Raw genomic sequence first — 14,417 nt, forward strand, 5'->3', positions numbered from 1 at the left:
AAGGTTTTGAGCTTTCCAGAACTCATCATCAGGAGAAATATACACACAAAAGGTATTACACAGAGCAGGGAGTGGAGAAGACAGACGGGGGATCTTCAAACAGAAAGCTGAATGTTGTAGCCATAAAATCTACATTTAAACTCTATCTCAAAATGAAGCTGGCAGACTTATTGAATTAATCTTTGCTACCAGAGAAAAGAAAAATGAGGAAATATTAAATCATATAATTGATAATGAAAAGCAATTAATAAAGAAACATGGAGCCCGGACAGCCCCGTGGTTTTCCACAGATCTGAGGGCAATGAAACAATCGTTGCGACGGCTAGAGTGCCGGTGGCAGATAACTCATTCTGAAGCTGACCGGACACAGGTTAGAGCTCAATGTCGAGCCTACCAAGTGGCGGTAGCGACGGCGAAGAAGACTTTCTTCACCGCCTCTATTGCATCTGCAGAAAACAGCAGCAGGAGACTTTTTCAGGTGGTTCGCAATTTAGCAGAACCACCTGCTCCATCAGGGCCACATGATCTCCTGCAATGATTTTGCAAAGTTTTTTGCAGATAAAGTCGCTCAGATTTGGGAAGAGGTAGACTCCACCGTGGGAGCAGGGCCGGGGCGGGAGAGTCCTAGCGTCCTGTCTAGTCAAGTTGCGTGGGATCAATTCCAATCTGTTACCTCTGAGGATGTGGACAGGCTGCTTGGACGAGTGAAACCAACCACCTGTCTCCTTGATCCTTGCCCATCCTGGCTTATAAAAGCTAGCCGGGAAGGTCTGAGTGATGGGCTTCGCGGGGTAGTGAATGCTTCTCTCTGTGAGGGAGCCTTCCCATACCTGCTGAAAGAGGCGGTTATCAAACCGCTTCTTAAAAAAGCCATCTTTAGATGCTGCCAATATGGCCAACTATCGCCCAGTTTCAAATCTTCCATTCTTGGGCAAGGTGATTGAGCGAGTGGTTGCTGAACAACTCCAGGCACGCCTGGAAGAAGTGGACCATTTGGATCCCTTCCAGTCGGGATTCAGGCCTCATCATGGGACTGAAACTGCCTTGGTCGCACTGGTCGATGATCTCCAGCGGGCTAGGGACAAAGGTGAGAGCTGTTTCCTAGTTCTGCTGGATCTCTCAGCGGCTTTTGACACCATCGACCATAACATCCTTCTGGACCGTCTAGAGGGGCTGGGAGCTGGGGGCACTGTTATACAGTGGTTCTGCTCCTTCCTCCTGAGCCGTGTTCAGAAAGTGGTGGTGGGGGATGAGTGTTCAGACCCCTGGGCTCTCACTTGTGGGGTGCCTCAGGGTTCTGTCCTTTCCCCCATGCTTTTCATCATCTACATGCAGCCGCTGGGAAAGATAATCAGGGGGTTTGGGCTGCGTGTTCATCAGTATGCAGATGATACCCAGCTCTACCTCTCTTTCAAATTGGAACCAGTGAAGGCGGTGAAGGTCCTGTGTGAGTGTCTGGAGGCGGATGGAGGATGGATGGCAGCTAACAGATTGAGGTTGAATCCTGACAAGACAGAAGTACTGTTTTTGGGGGACAGGAGGCAGGCAGCTGTGGAAGACTCCCTGGTCCTGAATGGGGTAACTGTGCCCCTGAAGGACCAAGTGCGCAGTCTGGGAGTCATTCTGGACTCACAGCTGTCCATGGAGGCATAGGTCAATTCTGTGTCCAGGGCAGCCGTTTTATCAGCTCCATCTGGTACGCAGGCTGAGACCCTACCTGCCCGCGAACTGTCTCGCCAGAGTGGTGCATGCTCTGGTAATCTCACGCTTGGACTACTGCAATGCACTCTGTGTGGGGCTACCTTTGAAGGTGACCCAGAATCTACAATTAATCCAGAATGTGGCAGCTAGACTGGTGACTGGGAGCGGCCGCTGAGACCATATAACACTGGTCTTGAAAGGCCTACACTGGCTCCCAGTAAGTTTCCAAGCACAATTCAAAGTGTTGGTGCTGACCTTTAAAGCCCTAAATGGCCTCGGTCCAGTATACCTGAAGGAGCATCTCCACCTCCATCGTTCTGCCCGGACACTGAGGTCCAGCACCGAGGGCCTTCTGGTGGTAACCTTGCTACGAGAAGCCAAGTTACAGGGAACCAGGCAGAGGGCCTTCTCGGTAGTGGCGCCCGCCCTGTGGAACACCCTCCCACCAGATGTCAAAGAGAAAAATAACTACCAAACTTTTAGAAGACATCTAAAGGCAGCCCTGTTTAGGGAAGCTTTTAATGTTTAATAGGTTATTGTATTTTAGTGTTTTGTTGGAAGCCGCCCAGAGTGGCTGGGGGGACCCAGCCAGATGGGCAGGGTATAAATATATTATTATTATTATTATTATTATTATTATTATTATTATTAACTAGGAAGTATACAAATAAAATATCAAGATGCTACAAACCCAATTTTCAATGTTAATTAATCAAGAAGCCGAATGGAAAATAAAAATGCTAAGGCAGAATTTGCTAACAAGCCTGGGAAATTATTAGCTTGGCAATTTAAAAAGATACAAGGACAAAATACTATTAATAAGTTAAAAATAGAAGATAATAGAAAATCCAAAGGAGATCAGGAGAAATTTCTTAAGATTTTATAAAGAACTGTCCACAGCAGGAAAATAAAATAAAGAGAAAATAGAAAATTATTTAGAACAGAATAAATTACCGAAGATTCCAAAAGATAGAAAAGACCAACTGAATTCACCAAAAACGACAATGGAAATACAATCAGCGATAAAAAAACTAAAAACAGGCAAAGCGCCAGGACTGGAAGGACTTATTGTGAAATATTATAAAAAATTGAATTATAAAAAATATTATTAAAAAGGATGTTATGAACAATATTTTAAATAAAGGGAAGATTCTGATGACATGGAAAGAAGCTTATATCACATTAATCCCAAAACAAGATACAGAGTTACTTCAGGTAAAAAACTATAGGCCAATCTCATTGTTAAATAATGATTTTGATGAACAGATTGAAAGGAATTTTGAGAGATGTGATACATGAGGACCAAAGTGGCTTTCTTCCTGGTCAACAGATGAAAGATAATGTGAGAAACATATTAAATAGAATATTAGGCTTAGAATGGCCAGATTAGAGGGCAAGAATTGCTCATTCCCACAGAGCAACAAAGCGTCAGGAGGAGAATGGAGAAGTGAATGTCAGTTCCCTCATCTATGCAATGAGAAGTGACCACATTCTCAAATCCGTCCCCGTTACTGAGGAGAATCATAAAAATGTTAGCTGGATCTGAAGAACATTTTATTTCTACTGTTCCACTCGAAGTCAAATTCCTGGGCTGGCCTGGCTCATTACTGTAAACTTACCCTAGTTTACCCATGATTGGTACAGTGGTACCCCGCAAGACGAATGCCTCGCAAGACGGAAAACCCGCAAGACGAAAGGGTTTTCTGTTTTGGAGGCGCTTAGCAAGACGAATTTCCCTATGGGCTTGCTTCGCAAGACGAAAGCCCATAGGGAAATCTCCGGGGACCTGTTTTAAATTGCTGGCGGTCGGGAGCAAAGACTTTCGCCCACAGCCGGCCTTCAGAAGAGGTCCTGGACCTCTTCTGAAGGCCGGCGGGGGGCAAAAGTCTTTGCTCCCCCCTGCCTGCCTTCCCGGGACAGCGGAGACTTCTCCGCTGCCCCGGGCGATCTTAAAATGCTGGCGGGCGGGAGCGAAGCGTTCGCTGCCGACCCCCAGCATTTTAAAATCTCCCTGGGACAGCAGAGAAGTCTCTGCTGTCCCGGGGAGATTTTAAAATGCTGGTGGGTCGGGAGCGAAGCGTTCGCTGCTGACCCCCAGCATTTTAAAATCTCCCCGGGACAGCAGAGACTTCGCTCCCGCCCGCCAGCATTTTAAAATCGCCCCGGGACAGCAGGGGCTTTTAAAATGCTGGCGGTCGGCAGCAAAGCCCTCCTGTCCCCGGAGCTTGCGGGGCGGGAGGTGGGAAGAAGGGCTTTTCTTCCCACCGCCAGCCTTCAGAACAGCCTTCTGAAGGCTGGGGGTGGGAAGAAAAGCCCTTGTCCCCCCCCCCAGCCTTCAGAAGAGGTCGGGGGACAGACTGTCCCCGGACCTGGTCTGAAGGCGGTTTCCCTAGGAACGCATTAATTGATTTTCAATGCATTCCTATGGGAAACCGTGCTTCGCAAGACGAAAAACTCGCAAGAAGAAAAAACTTGCGGAACGAATTAATTTCGTCTTGCGAGGCACCACTGTACAGCTTAATTAAACCTTACTAAATTCTAACTTTTACTAAATCCAGGAATTATAGGGAGCATCTGGCACCCAGGAGTTTAGAGGATCCTTTCCCCCTCAAAAAATATTATCCACTCTCAAAAAACCCTCTAAAAGCGTTTCTGCTCTTGTTAACACATTTCTTCTTTAGTCTGAAACCTCAAAGATCTTGCAGAGTCAGGCCCAGGCTGCTACCGGGTCCAGCACTGGCGGCAGCAACAAGCAGCTCCAGCTTGCCCAGCCCTACCCATTGCTATCCCAATACCGCACTTACCTGACCTGGGGGTTTTGGCTCTACTGGTCAAAATGGGAGCCTCACCAATTGCCCTCTCCTACCAGAAACAAACCAGGGCGGCTCCAGGAAAATGCACATGGCAAGAAGGAGCTCTAGACCCTGGTGGAACGCCCCCTTACCCGCTTGTGATTGGCGAAGCTGATAGCCAGCCAATCAGGATTTTAAAAAGTAATAATGGTTTTTTTAAAAGAACACACACACATGATTTCCCCCTACACTTCTCACTTCCCTCTGTGGCCCCCTAGCCTCATGCTGTGGCGTCCCATTTATGCATTTTTCACCTGTGGGCCCCTTGGAATATCCTGGGGGCTCCCAGGGGGCCATATGGATCCCAGTTGGGAAACACTGCTATAAGCAACATGCTCAAGTAGCTCAAGAGTACCAGAGATGCACTGCAACATTCTCACTTGTTTCTCAATAATTGTAATGCACACTGAGTTCTGGATACTGAAGTCATTACATAGTTAAAATTAACTGTAAATCTAATCAGTTTTCTTTCAAGCAGTCAAATTAACCGGACCCTGTCATGTTATGAAAATTCATATAAGGTTAGATTAATTTCCTAGCTTGCTCTATCACAATTGATTTGCTAAAAAAGAATTCAACCAAACGGAAATGCTATCATCCAAGATTCCCACTCCTGCTCCCACAGCATGCTTTCGTGTGTGTGTGTGTGTGTGTGTGTGTGTGTGTGCATGCACACACACTTGATCATAAGCTATTGACCCAGTTTGGAAGCCATGCTAAAGCTAACCGTGGCTCAGTACAAATGCACAAGCATGAGGGATTCTTGAGATATTGCTGCTGCTTTGTTCCTACTCTGATTATGCTGCTGTGAGCTAAGCCATGGCTTGGATTCATATGCTCTCTGAACATGGGCTTATAGCAGGGGTCAGCAACCTTTTTCAGCCGTGGGCCGGTCCACCGTCTCTCAGACCATGTGGTGGGCCGGACTATATTTTGAAAAAAATAAACAAATGAACAAATTCCTATGCCCCACAAATAACCCAAATATGCATTTTAAATAAAAGGACACATTCTACTCATGTAAAAACACGCTGATTCCCGACCCATCCACGGGCCGGATTGAAAAGGCAATTTGGCCACATCCGGCCCCCAGGCCTTAGGTTGCCTACCCCTGGGTTATAGTGTGTCTCCTCCAAATAAACAACGAGTTGTAAGCCATAGAAGAAACCTAGGCCACAGACTGCAGCGTTTGAAACGAGACAAACCACAAGCCTGTGTCTGGATGACATACTAAGTCAGTGGTGGGGAACCTCCTTTGAATATCGACAGGTGTCAGTCACCCAGTTTCATCATTACATCAGGCCACTGACAGATGGGCAGTCCCATTCACCTATCAGTTGGCTCATGGGGGTGGGAGGATCTGGCCCACCATCTGGATCCAATTTCCCACCCCAGCACAGCAGTAGTAAGACTGGAGGGGGAAGGACCTTGGCTTAGTGGCAGAGTACCTACACTGCCTGCAAAAGGTCCCAGGTTGAATAACCAGCTTCTCCAGGCAGGGCTGGGAGAGACGCCAGTCTGAAACCCTGGAGAGTCGCTGCTAGTCAGTATAGGCAAAACTGAGCTTGATGGACCAGAGGTCTGACTTGATATAAGGGAACTTCTTGTGTTCTTCTCTCCAGGAGCTCACAGATCTGTGTGTTTGCAGTAAGCCATGATTTGGTTTAGCATTACATGTGAACTGGGCCAGTGCCTTCGTGTGAAAATGCAGCCTACTAAGGGGTGCTGCTTACCAGTCTGCAAACTAACAGACAATCCTGTGATTAAGAAACTGGGCACATCTTTTGTCTATGCTCATAACTGCTTTGCTAATATATTCACGCTCCTGGCTGGAGACTTGTAGCTGCTGATATTACTCAGATTCTCACCCCTTCCCATCCACATAACCATGCAAAACTTTAACTGTTCCCTCTGAAGTAGTACTGCAAGCTCTAGTAAAAAATTGCACTGCAATGTAAAAAGTTCAGGAATTGCAATGATCCATTGCTGTCAACCCTAAATTGATTTTCAGTTTCAATATTGCAGTGGAAAGTGAAGAAAAATGCATAGAATAAGAAACCCAAGACTAATAGCATTCCCCTTTATTGGTATTAATATGAGATGAGATGCTGGTTAGAAATATTCCACTGAAACACGGCCCCCAAAATAACAAAGCATCAGCTGCAATGCTGTAGTAAGATCTTGACCACAATAGGGAATACTGAATCCAAGTTTAAAAAAGTAAGCCCATAATAGGACATAACAGGCATTACAGAGCCTTGTATGTATTGAATTTGGCCAGGTTTATGCTCCTAAAGAGAGGCTTGCTAAACGACCCTCATATTAGGAAAAAAATCACCAGTATCCGAAGACATTCAATATGTTTTCTCTCCCCATTTATGCTCTCCTAAAATACATATGCATTCTTCATTCCTTATGAATCCCATATATTACAGTAATAGAGCTGTCCCAAATATGTCTCCCATAAGGATAGTTTAATATCTATTGAGCTTTATGACAGTAACCCACAGAAAAGTCCTGTTAAGAAAAAAAAATACATGAGAGGATAAAGTATGAGTAGCAAACATTTCTTCATCTCTCTGATTTGTTTTCTTATACAGTGGTGCCCCGCAAGACGAATGCCTCGCAAGACGGAAAACCCGCTAGACGAAAGGGTTTTCCGTTTTTCAATGCGCTTCGCAGGACGAATTTCCCTATGGGCTTGCTTCACAAGACGAAAATGTCTTGCGAGTCTTGAGATTTTTTTCCGCTCCCCCCCTTTTTCTAAGCCGCTAAGCCTTTAATAGCCTTTTAGCAGCTAAGCCGCTAAGCCGCTAAGCCTTTAATAGCCGCTAAACCGCTAATAGCGCTAATCCGCTAAGCCGCTAATAGGGTTGCTTCGCAAGACGAAAAAACCGCTAGACGAAGATACTCACGGAACGGATTAATTTCGTCTTGCGAGGCACCACTGTACATGGGAATGGAATAGAAAAAGTAATGTATTATTGCTGTCTCAAATACACTCCCCTTTTGCTCTGTATGGCTCTCTGCTGTGTATTCTCTTTGAAGATGCTGATTAACTATCACAATCAGGCTGGCACTGAAGTCTTCGTGGAACTATAAAGCATGAGCACTTTTAGATGGAAATGTTTGGAGGATGGGAGCTGCATGATCTCCACCTTTTCTTTTTTGCTTTAGAGCTGAAAGGAAATGGTCTTTTTCTTTTGTTTATTTACCATTGTAGGGATTCTCATCTTCACTTACAGATGTCACAAGCACTGAGGTATATTACACAAGAAAGCTGAGCCACACTGTGCAGAGTAACAGGTGCTGTTCTGGTTGCAGCTAAGAGAGCTTTCAAGTGACAGATTTTGCTAGAATAGCAGCTTTGTGTGGGGACTTAGGCTGTGTACACAGCATATACAGTGGTACCTCGCAAGACGAATGCTTCGCAAGACGAAAAACGCGCAAGACGAAAGAGTTTTCCGTTTTTTGAGTCGTTCCGCAAGACGAATTTCCCTATGGGCTTGCTTCGCAAGACGAAACGTCTTGCGAGTTTGTTTCCTTTTTCTTAAAGCCGCTAAGCCGTTAATAGCCGCTAAGCCGCTAATAGCCGTGCTTCGCAAGACGAAGAGACTCGCGGAACGGACTAATTTCGTCTTGCGAGGCACCAATGTATTTCAAGCGCATTTCAAGCACATGACTTCCCCTAAATAATCCTAGGAATTGTAGTCTGTTAAGGGTGCTAGTGAGCGGTAAACTATATTTCCCAGTATTCTTTGGGAGAAGCACTGTGTTTTAAACATATGATGCGCATGCAGACCTAAAGGAGATAAACATAGATGAAGGAAAGGACTTAAGGAGATAAACACCTCTGGTGAATACCAGAAGTGTGCACGAGATAAACACCTCTGGTGAATACCAGAAGTGTGCACTACTCTTTTAGAATGTACCGTATTGGCCCAAATATAAGCCGCCCCCAAATATAAGCCACAGCTTTAAAATTCAAGGGGTAAAAAGCAAAAAAGACAATACCCGAATATAAGCCGCCCCCTTAAAATTCCGCAGGCACTCACACCTGTTCCGTTTTACCGTATGTTTGTTTCAGCAGTGATATCGTAAAAGCCAATTTTGGTAAGGTCACAGATTTAAGCCACACTTTAACTTTACATGGTCAGAATTTGGGGGGAAAGTGAGGCAAGGCATATATACGGTATCTAATTAGAAAGCACTGAGTTTAGCTGTGCTGGCTGAGACTGATAGGAGTTATAATCCAAAACATCTGGAGGGCACTGTGTTGCCAAAGGCTGGCCTACAAGGGCATTGCAGAGGGCCTTCTCGGTTGTGGCGCCCACCCTGTGGAACACCCTCCCATCAGATGTCAAGGAAATAAACAACTATCTGACTTTTAGAAGACATCTGAAGGCAGCCCTGTTTAGAGAAGTTTTTAATGACTGATGTTTTAATGTATTTTTAATATTTTGTTGGAAGCTGCCCAGAGTGGCTGGGGAAACCCAGCCAGATGGGCAGGGTATAAATAAATATATTATTATTATTATTATTATTATTATTATTATTATTATTATTATTATTATCATCATCATCATCACCACCACCACTACTCAAAGCCATGAGAGGGGAGCAAAAGCTTCTGTCCAAGAGTGAAGCTAACCACAAAGCCTGCAACTACATCTGACTGCAATAAAGATTACCATTTGCTACAACCAACTCCAAGTGCTGCTGAGATTGTGGTTGGACTAAGGGAAAGAGGGAACCCTGCAACCCTCAGGTGACATGTGCTTTCCTAGTGGCAGTCTCACAGTTTAACAGGAACACCATCCCACAGGAAACTCAGCGTCTCAACACTTCCACCTGCTGCCAAGTGTTGCAAGTTTTATCTGCTTTGTAGACTCAAAATTATGTCATCATAGGGTTGTGAGTATTTAAGATATATTTTCATGAGAACATCGTTCTGCTTTGCTGAAGGTTTTGAAGGTATTGTTTTGCTTTTGCGAACCACTGCAAGACTATAGGAGTGAGCTAGGCTATACTTCTAAAGACAAAGGAAATCCTTTTATTTGAGATGTACATTTCGCATAAGACAAAACCATGTAGTACAAAACACTATTAATGCTAGACTCATTGTATAGCATAGAGCAGGGGGGGGGTTCAACCTTTTTGAGTCCATCACTCCCTTAATCAACTACATTCTTTCTGTAGCACCCTTGTGGGGCTCAGGAGCCCAGTTATGACACCCCTGCCTGCAGAGCTGGAAGACTCTCACCATTTTTTTACTACCCTTCCTTGTAGACCCTCTCCTTGGGAGTCCTCTGGGCAGCTGCTGCTGCCATCCATGGTCTCTTAGCTGCCCACTCCACCCCAAAGAGTGATGCCTCGCAGAGGCACCATTTGCCTGTGGAGCTTACAGCCAGGGATGCTGCAATAAAAACCTGTGCAAGCCTTTGGTTGTGATGTGAGAGGGCAAAGATGTGAGAGGGCATCAGAGGAGGGAGGGAAGGAAAGAGGGAGAGAGGCCAGTGTTGCCCACGGCACTCCTGGCCATCATTCAAGGCACCCCAGGGTGCCATCGTACACTAGTTGAAAACCACTGGCATAGAGGACCTTGTGTAATGGTGGGCAATAGGCTGACAGTGTGGGTGTGTTGGGAGGGCAGGGGGAAGACCACATCTGTGAAAATTAAAGACACTCCTGACATTAGTAGACATTCCTTCTGCTCATGCTAGGGGCTGTTTGGATCCAAATCACTTTTTTTCCATATACAGTGGTGCCCCGCAAGACGAAATTAATTCGTTCCGCAATTTTTGTCGTCTAGCGAATTTTTCGTCTTGCGAATCACGAAATCCCATAGGAATGCATTGAAAATCAATTAATGCGTTCCTATGGTCAAAAAAAGTCCAAACAAAGCCAAATTTGGTACAACAACAGTTTATTAACTGCTCTTTAAAGTCACACACACCGTAAAGAGCAGTTCAAAAATTTAAGGGAAAATAAATTAACTTTATAAACTAAACATGTCTTTGTTTTTAGACAAAGAAAAAAAGTCGTGAGACGTTTTTGTCTTGCGAAGCAAGCCCATAGGGAAATTCGTCTTGCGAGGCAAATCGAAAACGGAAAAACCTTTCATCTAGCGAGTTTTTTGTCTTGCGAGGCATTCGTCTTGCGAGGTACCACTGTAACACACCTAAGAAATAACTTAAAAAATGGATTATTTCATGGTTTCAAGTTTAATATTTCAGGCTTCGTATGTTTAGCCATTTCATGATCTCTCTCTCTCTCTCTCTCTCTCTCTCTCTCACTCTCTCACACACACACACACACACACACACACACACAAACTATAAAACTAAGAAATGGTTTGTGGGAAAAGTTGGATTTCATAGGACACTAGTGACATCCAGAAATTAAATGTAACTTTTTAAAACAAGGACTTTGACCTCAGTCTTAATGATATTTACTTGGAAAATAAATCCCAGTGATTTCAGAATTGCTTAGAATTGCATTTGCCACACTATAAGCAAAAAAAAAAAAAAAGATGATAAAGTTGTAGTTTTATTCTGAGTGCAATATTTGGGGTTTACAGACTTTGAAGTTCTTTTATTTGGCCTCAAATGATTTAATGGGAAGAGGAGATCAGCAAGGCATAATAGCAGAATTAGACAGGAGACAAAATTGGATGTTCCAAAAGAATACTGGGCAGCCCTGTAATGTGGACTGTACATTTCCAAAACCATGACAACTAGAAACTGTTAAAGGCTGAAATTGTCAAGAGTTCAAATTCTGCAGCAGAAATTAAGTCCTGCATGGAGGTCACCATGTGAAGAATGTCTATTCTCATTGCACTCAGGATTCTTCAGTCTTAAATGGTGTCAGTGTAATGTTCAAGATTTTTACTGGGAAAGAGCTCATCTCCTTTTTCTTTTATTTATGTCTGCTGATAAGTAATGATGTGTTATAGAAAACAGTGAATGTTAACTGGCAGCATGAATGAGTTAATACAAGCGTATTTTTCAGCCAGATAGGTTGATGCCAGAAAGACTTTGCAGACCAGTTTCTTCTAAATGCAAACTCCTGGAAATACTTGAGGGGATATAGCTTTTCTATCCCTGTTTCTGTTTGGAGAAAGACAAAGAAACTTTGTGTTGCTTTCAGAGGAATCTTTGCCAGGTTCTGTGGGGGCCTTTGCAAACAGAGGCCTCTAATGATTAATTAAACACGTCAACCAAATAACTGCAAATGGTTTCAAGGTTTTGAGGACAAAAAGAAACGCTGACACTTTATGCTGTTAAGACTATTTGATTGACTTGGCAGAACTGGAGGTTGAAACCTGTTAGTGTAAACTGTAAAGCAAATATTCAAAGGGCAGCACAGATTAAATGGAGCTGCCAGCACTATTGCTGCCAATTCATTCTGCCAGTTTACACTTAGCCTTTTCCCTCTTTGTAAGTACCCAAGACCCTTTTCAGCCCTAACCTGTCAAAACAACTCAGCATCATGGACAGCAATAAAGTGCCTGCCTTTTCATCAAAGGCACCAATGAAAGATAAACAAAAATCTTGATCTGCTTGGAGATAACTCTGGAAATAGAAAGGTGCTCCTCACTTTCTGGTGGTATTTTGCACTGACACGCAACTGAGATTACCAGATTGCATTCTGGTGCCTGTCCGGACAGATGATTGTAGCTGCCAAAGAAAGATTGTCTTCTTCTTGAGCCATATGTTAGGATGATCTGCTCAGTGGAGGAAGAGAGCCGCTAACTTTTAAAGAGATGAGCCAGCTATATTTACACAACCTAGTCAGGCTATAATTAATTGTCCTATCCTTAGAGAACTCTTTGTTCAAAAAGACAGAAGCTGCTTTTTGTGCATGTGGATAAACATACATGTATGCAAAATAAATAAATGACATACATTATACATCTTCTCCATCACCTTCTCTCTCCAGTTATACAGAAAGATGGGAAGCTGTCTTATGATGAGTCAGATTATTGGTCCATTAGCTCAGTATAGTCCACAACAAGAGAAACTGAATGTGTACCACCATGTCAGAGTACAGAAAAAGGAGACAGCTGCATCCCTATAAACACTGACTGTGGTATAGCAATTGCAGATGTGAAATTATTACAAGGCTATTATTACCCTAGCTGTGAGAGCAGTACCGGTAATAGAAAAGAGGTCGAGATGAATGTTTTAAAAACAGGTACAAGCAAAATAAGACATGCTGTTTACTAAGCACAAAAAACTATATTCCCAGTACCCAGTTTCTCTCCTCCAAATGAGTAATTCAGAATGACTAACAAAACAGAAAAACAAACACTTGGATGAAAATAGCAGTAATTCTTAAAATATTTACCTAGCAAGTTCAATTGCTTTTGAAGAAGAGCTTTTATTCAAAACACCTCAGACTTTGACAAGTAAAATCACTTTTCAGTAAATTGTGTCTCATTACCTGTTGTTCACCACTCTCATTTTTCCCACTCACTGGTGACACATTGTTTACAGATTCTGATGGTCTATCCCAGAGGTTGTCAACCTGGTCCCTACCGCCCACTAGTGGGCATTTCAGGATTCTAGGTGGGCGGTAGGGGGTTCTACGGCACAAGCTGAATCCTCCTTCCATCGAGCACTGGTGAGGGGTAAGGAAATTTTACCATCAAGAAAGACGGATTAGTGGGCGGTAGGTATAAAAAGGTTAAGTAAGGTAAAGGTAAAGGGACCCCTGACCATTAGGTCCAGTCGTGACCGACTCTGGGGTTGCGGCGCTCATCTCACTTTACTGGCCGAGGGAGTCAGCGTACAGCTTCCGAGTCATGTGGCCAGCATGACTAAGCCACTTCTGGCGAATCAGAGCAGCGCACGGAAACGCTGTTTACCTTCCTGCCAGAGCGGTACCTATTTATCTACTTGCACTTTGATGTGCTTTCGAACTGCTAGGTTGGCAGGAGCAGGGACCGAGCAACGGGAGCTCACCCCGTCGTGGGGATTTGAACCGCCGACCTTCTGATCGGCAAGTCCTAGGCTCTGTGGTTTAACCCACAGCGCCACCTGCATCCCAAAAGGTTAAGTACCCCTGGTCTATTCAATATTACTTACTAAGTCAAACTTTCTGTGAAGGGGGATAAAGGGATTTAAAGTGCTTCAATTCTGGGGCAACGTTACAGAAGAAAATTCAACAAATAAGCACTTAAAATAAAATATTCTTTAATTTTTCTTTTGAAATATATAAAAGAAATAGTCACCATCAAAATGACAGAAAATGGTGGCAGTTTGTATATTAGGTACCAAATAGTGGGAAAAGAAGCAGGTGCCAGCAACCAAGAAATGTGAAATAGCTTTGCCGCAGGGTACTTAGGCATAAGATCACATACTATAAATTGTTGTGTGAAGATGCAGCAAACACACAAATAAATATTTGCATTAGAACCATAGTATAAGTTTGTTATAATACTGTACTGGAATGACAAATCTCAGCATAATGTTTGAGCAGCAATACTAGAGATAACTTAATTTGAATTAGTAGTGGTAAAATGATACTGTCAGATAAAATCTAGAAACACTTAAACATGTAAAATATAATTTTCTGTATCACTTAACCTTTAGAAATGTAGGATGCATCTGTGATGCAATTATTAAAATATGCCTATATTGTACTTTGACTTAGGCATTAATTCTGGGAATTAGTATTGGTCAGATTTTGTTTTGTTTTAAAATAATTTAGGTGTCTCCACCTGAAAATGGAAATATGTGTCAGTATCTTCATATCGGACGTGGGTGGCGCTGTGGGTTAAACCACAAAGCCTAGGACTTGCCGATCAGAAGGTCGGCGGTTCAAATCCCCACGACGGGGTGAGCTCCCGTTGCTCGGTCT

At 43.7% G+C, this 14,417-nt stretch overlaps 1 protein-coding gene across 1 annotated transcript in view; it reads right to left on the reverse strand.

The window, feature by feature from the left end:
* The window catches only part of LOC310714315 (NXPE family member 3-like), a 41,361-nt gene that overhangs the window by 5,930 nt on the left and 21,014 nt on the right, over window positions 1–14,417 (reverse strand). The gene's annotated exons all lie outside the window — the stretch shown is intronic.

This window comes from Podarcis liolepis, assembly GCF_965112155.1.
Source record: "Podarcis liolepis genome assembly, chromosome: 8".
In the NCBI taxonomy this organism is placed as follows: Eukaryota; Metazoa; Chordata; class Lepidosauria; order Squamata; family Lacertidae; genus Podarcis; species Podarcis liolepis.